This window comes from Spodoptera frugiperda, chromosome 23 (genome assembly GCF_023101765.2).
Source record: "Spodoptera frugiperda isolate SF20-4 chromosome 23, AGI-APGP_CSIRO_Sfru_2.0, whole genome shotgun sequence".
Classification (NCBI taxonomy): Eukaryota; Metazoa; Arthropoda; class Insecta; order Lepidoptera; family Noctuidae; genus Spodoptera; species Spodoptera frugiperda.
Genome location: NC_064234.1, coordinates 1,135,539 through 1,141,538, shown reverse-complemented (window position 1 = coordinate 1,141,538; position 6,000 = coordinate 1,135,539).

The following is a 6,000-nucleotide window of genomic DNA, read 5'->3' as shown; positions in this document are numbered from 1 at the left end:
TTCGTCCCAATATTCATAAATCGTGGTGTACTTCTGAACTTTTAGTTGTTTACTTTGATTGTATCGTCAAGTTGGCCGACATGTTAAAAAGTATTGAGAAATGAAGCGGTTTCTATAGAGAAATCTGAAGCCGATTTTGTGCGAACATTTTATTCAAATCGTGCGAAAAGGTATTTTCGTTCGGCTGAATAACTTTGTGTTCCTTTTCCTTGAACGTTGAGAGATGAAAACATTCTTTCAATTTTATTTTTCCGGACATTTGACATTAATTGAATTAAATATTGTGATCATTTTTAATTATTTTAACATATGAATTAAATAACGTGCAACGGTGACGTACAGAGATTTACTGAAAACAATAGAAAATCTACTTTCTCAAGTTTTATTTGATATGATTTTCAATACAATAGGTATGTTTAGGTTACGACACCGTACGATTAATTATCTGTGCAGTTTTATTTCCGATTCCGATTCCCCCACAACCCTTAAATTCCTAACTCCCAAAAGTACAACGTTCTAAAACCTCCGTGCAGTCGAACTGCACAGATAAATCTATTTGCTCGTTTACCTGTTTATAGGCTGTAATGGACCTACGTTTAACTGTACAGTTAAAATTGTGTTAAACTGTAAGGTGTGCGTTACACTTTTATAATGTATGAATTAGTATTTATTAGCAAAACAAAGGTATTATTAAGTAAACCACGATGCGGTAATGTATTTCTACAATTTGATTCCGAAGCCATTTAATTATACAAATGTATTGCGGACACATTGTGAATATGTTAATTATTGGCTTGATTGGGAATCATTATGAGCGATTGATGAAACCAGCCATCATTGAGTCATTTGTGTATTTATTTGTAATCAATGGACATCAAAACACTTGATTCTGTTTCAATAAATTATTGCTGATTGTCCATTTTGATTCAACATGAGATCGTATATTACTTGAAAAAAAGATGAGTATTCGAATTTAGATTAAGTGCGTTTTTTTACGTTAACACCATTGAAACGTTATCGCGTTTTAGCCCTCTGATTGGCTACTCCAAATTATCCAACCAATCAGAGGGCTAAACGTGAATAAACTCAGTACTTGGATCATGTTATACAATACGTCTTAGTTGTTGTTCTCTAGTAGTCTTACTGAGTACCTACATGTGTCATCGATCGGGCGAATGAAAACCGTCTGGCATACGTAAATGGTATTAACCGTTTAAAGTGGCATAAGCCTCTATTACGACACCGTATCGGTTTCTAATCCTCGTTGAGGTATCTTAGACGTAAAATATATTAATATAAATGTATGGAATATAAAGCAGGAATCTGTTTTTGGCGTTATTCAAGGAATTTGTTGAGCGTGCGATGTATTTCGTGGTACAGCAGACGTTTTCGTTTGCGTCGTATAGAGAGATTTTTTGACGTAATTTTTACTACCTATTGCGTCGAGCTCACAGATCAATCACCATATTTTTGTAATATTGATAAAGTTTAATATATCATCTTCAAATTTCTACGAAATATTTGGTAGGTTCGTTTTTAGTTCATATTACATTAAAGATAGAAATGTTATAGGTAGTCGTTAGAGTTATTTCTGACATGGATAGAATTTGGCTATATTTACTATTTGACTAGCGATCAATCTCAGATTAGCCTTGACACCTACTATTTTCCGATGTTGCCAGTGAATGTGTCGAATTTTTCTTTACAGAAACTTTGTCCTAGCAATAAGAATCACCACGGAGCTGCGGACTGCCTAGCGGGTTACAGGGGCTCTGACTCAAAAAGCAGGAGTAGGAACGAGGTGGTTTTTGATCAGTAAGAGTCTCACACTCTATCTAGCCTCGCCCTGCTCGCCTAACTAAAAATAGAATAACATTTAAACGATCGAGGATTTCCAAATTTAACTACACGTTGAAATATCTCGTTGATTATTTTTATTAATATAGATTTTACTAATTTCCTAGCTAGGTATAACTAATTCGTTAGACACGATGTTATCACATGTCATGTTAATAATGATGTCGTGTTATCAGATAACTTTGACATTTAATTACTTAAACAGTTTATTCATATACCAAGTTTATGTAAGTTCATGATGTTCGATAGAATAGTAGTCATTATATAGATAGTCATTTCGTCACCCAATAGAACATTCAATAAAAATGTCTTCAGTAAAATGGTTGAACAAGCTATTGTTCCTCGAGGCTTTCTTAGGCATTTATAGGAATTATTGTACACACAAAAGAATAGTGAAATATTTAATTCTATTTCAAATATTCATCCAATCTTCCCTACTCGGTATTGTAGTGATTATTCGTTTAAGTTCAATATGGCATTCAGATATTGCAACTAAAAATGCTTTTAGTTTTCTTAGCGTTGTAGTTGGGTTAGTGACCATTGCAACGACTGTGTATAGTGTCTACACTAGTGAAACCTTCATGACTTACTACTACAACATCTACCGAATCTCCCAATACTTTAAACAAGACAAAAAGATGTTTAACACCATAAAGAGAGTATACGGATTCTGTACATTATTCACTATATTCCTTGTTGTGTATACTATATCCAGATCTATTGAAGATTTAATAATAACGCTTACAGAAGAAAGTAATATATTACTTTGGGTCATTGCTATGACTTCAGAAGCAATTACAAAAACTTCTTTAATATTTCAACAGCTCATGTTGTATGTGGGTATAATGATATTGGTTGTTCTGACCAAATGTCTGGCGTCGTTGGTCTCAATGATTAGGAACGGCTTGGAAGGTAATGAGGACAGTTTAGAAGCGTGTGATGTCACAGGACAGCAAATCCAAGACTGGGTTGATGTGTACCGAGATTTAACTGATAGCTGCGAAAAATTGACGCTGTGTTTTGGACGCCCTGTAAGTGTTGGATGAAAATGTAACTTACGCGACATAGGATAAAGCTTATTTTAAATTATAATGTCTTGTTCACTTTCAGTTTACGTTTTCGCTGATACTGTCCATGTTTCAATATGTATTGATAAGTTATTACGTCTTTGATTTAACTATGTTGGATGTAAGTATGACCCTGTGCAACTATCAGTTTTGATTTTCAGATGACATATTAGTTTACAAGACTGAGTAAGTCATGAAAATATTCGACCAAGTTGAAGGCAATCTGGATGGTTATTCCGAAATAATTATTCGATTAATTTTATTGTTTACAGAGAGGACAACAAAAATTGCCTACCGAGGAATGTGTGACAATTATTGTAATATTGTTTGTTTGTGTATTTGTGATGACGACACCATTATTTGCTGGTCAACTAGTCAGTAACGAAGGAATAAATCTTCGGAGGGAGTTGGCTGGACTTTATAATGTACTGATTGTTGGTAAGATAAGTAAACGGATTTATTTAGCTTTTTTTGAGGAGGTAAAATCATCCAGTGTCAGACTTTACTGACTCAAAACCACACGTTCCTACTCCTAATTTTCGAGCCGGAGCCCTGATAAACCCGCTAGGCGGCTTCGGATTTAGCTTGCCTTGTTTGACCTAAACAGGATTAAATTAAGTAATAGATATTTTACCTCCTTACTGACTATTCGATCTGATATTTGGTACACACTCTTAGTCTTGATGTCTGCACATTAAAACCGTTTACTATAAAAAATATTTCTTATATCTCCATGCAAGTGATACACTTATAATTCATCGAAAACATCGTGAGGAAACCCACATTGAGCAAGTGTAGTGATTAATGCTAAAGCGTTTTCCGTACGAGAAGAGGCCTTTGGTCAGCAGGGACCAAGCTGTTGATGATGTAAGATAAAATATTCTGTACTGCAATTCTCTTCTTCCTTTATCTTGCAGACTCGGAAGATGCTGAAGCAAAACTGGTTAAGGACTTTATTCGCGTGATCAAGAAGAATCCTTTGCAAATGAAGCTGCTAAACAAATCAGCTGGAATGTACATGTTGCCTGTCATCCTCTCTATAGCTGTCAATTATTTAATTGTTATGCTGCAGTTTAATCATATCATTTAAATGTGTGTTCATTTTGTATTTAGTTTAGATAAACATTATAATTTAATTGTCATGTTTTTCGACTAAACCATATTACCGGTATTTGTAACTCTAATTAAAAATATTAAAATCATTACTTTCCTAAATTATAGACTCAACCTAATAGCTTTAACTATAAGGTGTAAAATGATTTATTATTAATGAAGTATACATTTTTACTTGACCACTAATTCACTTAAATTAATTTAAACATTTCCGTCCTTTTTCAATATTACACGCCTATTAGTCTCTGTCGGAACATATTATCGCTATTAGCAAACATGTCATTTATAAAGTGGTTCGAAAAATTCTATTTGATAGAACATTTTTTTGGTATCTACAAAAATTATTGTAAATTTAAGAAAGTTAAGAAATGTTTCATCGTTTTACACGTATTTGTTCAAAGCACGTTGCAATTCATCATCGTATTAAGTGAATTCTATTTATTGTTCAGTAGTGATAGTACAAGTGAATTTTACATAGTTGGCTTGTATTCTCTGGTTGCATACATCAACTCCTTATCTTTTGTCCTGAACAGTGTATGGCACAGCGAGGCTTTCATGACTTTCCACAGTAGCATCAGTCGTCTCTCCAATCATTTTACCTCCGACAAAGAATTGACAAAGTCCATTAAGAAACTATTCTGGTCACTTCTACCTCTTGTCTTATTTTTTCTAGTTTTCTCCATATATAGAGCTGTATCTTCCATAAAATTATTTCCAAATTCAACGAATCCATTCATTTTGGGTTCTATTCTCGTAAGCTTAACTGTTGTAAGAATAATAATAATATCACAAAACTTTCTTTCCTTTTTGAGTATTATATTAGTTTTCTATTTGAGCAAAAGCCTGACACTGTTGATAACAACTGCCAAGAAAGCCGTGAGGATGAACGATATAAATTTTGGCGAGCAGCGTGACGTCACGATATATCAGATTCAGGAATGGGTAGGACTTTATCGAGAATTAATAATCTGTTGTGAAAATGTGACCGTTGCGTTTGGACAACAGGTATACTGAATTTGTTTTTTGTGATTTTGAATAACAGACGATGTATGTATGTATGTATGAAGATAATTAATTTATTTCCTTGTATTTCAGTTCGTATTTTCGTTGACGATGACATTGGCACACTATATCCTGATGATGTATCACACCGTTTGTTTACATGCGGGGCAGCAGGTCTGCATAAGTATAAGTTTTAGTAGTGTAATTATTTTGTTTTTTTATAACGTCACACCTTTTATCCCCGAATGGGTAGGCAGACGTGCACATTATAACACGTAATGCCACTTTACAATGTACACCCACTTTTCACATTTTATGTTATAAGTCCTATGTAATAGGGGGTGATCATATTGCCATATACCGGGTAAATTTCCAGACTCCGTGCTACTACTGAGAAATTTTCAAAAAACCGAAAAAAGCTCAATAGGGAATTGAACCTGAACCCGAGAGATCGAGTGAATAGCATAGAGTAGATGCTAAAATGTAAGAAGGGTTTTATTTTTCAGAGTGGAGCATGGTCCTTATTCTATGCGTTAGCGAGAATGGTACTAGTCGCCTCCGTCTACTTACTGGTGATGGTAATGTCATTATACGCTGGACAAAAATTGCACAATCAAGGAATGCAAATAAAACAAAAGTTGGCTTCATTGTACAATATATTGATAGTTGGTAAGTTTAATTTCACGATATTATACTTATAAATGTTTCGCTAAATGTGTTGCTAAGCGCAAATCTCGAGAACAACTGAACTGATTTCTTTAATTATTTTTTTCTTAGATTTATTATTGTAAAGAAAAGGGATTATACCTAAGAAAAAAAAATTATTAATCATCCAATGACTTCTCCTCCCTTGGACGAGGCGAGAGGGAGTGTCAGAGTATTACTGATTAAAAATAGCCTTGTGCCTACTCCTGCTTTTCGAGCCGGAGCCCCGGTGAACCCGCTAGGTAATCCACAGCTC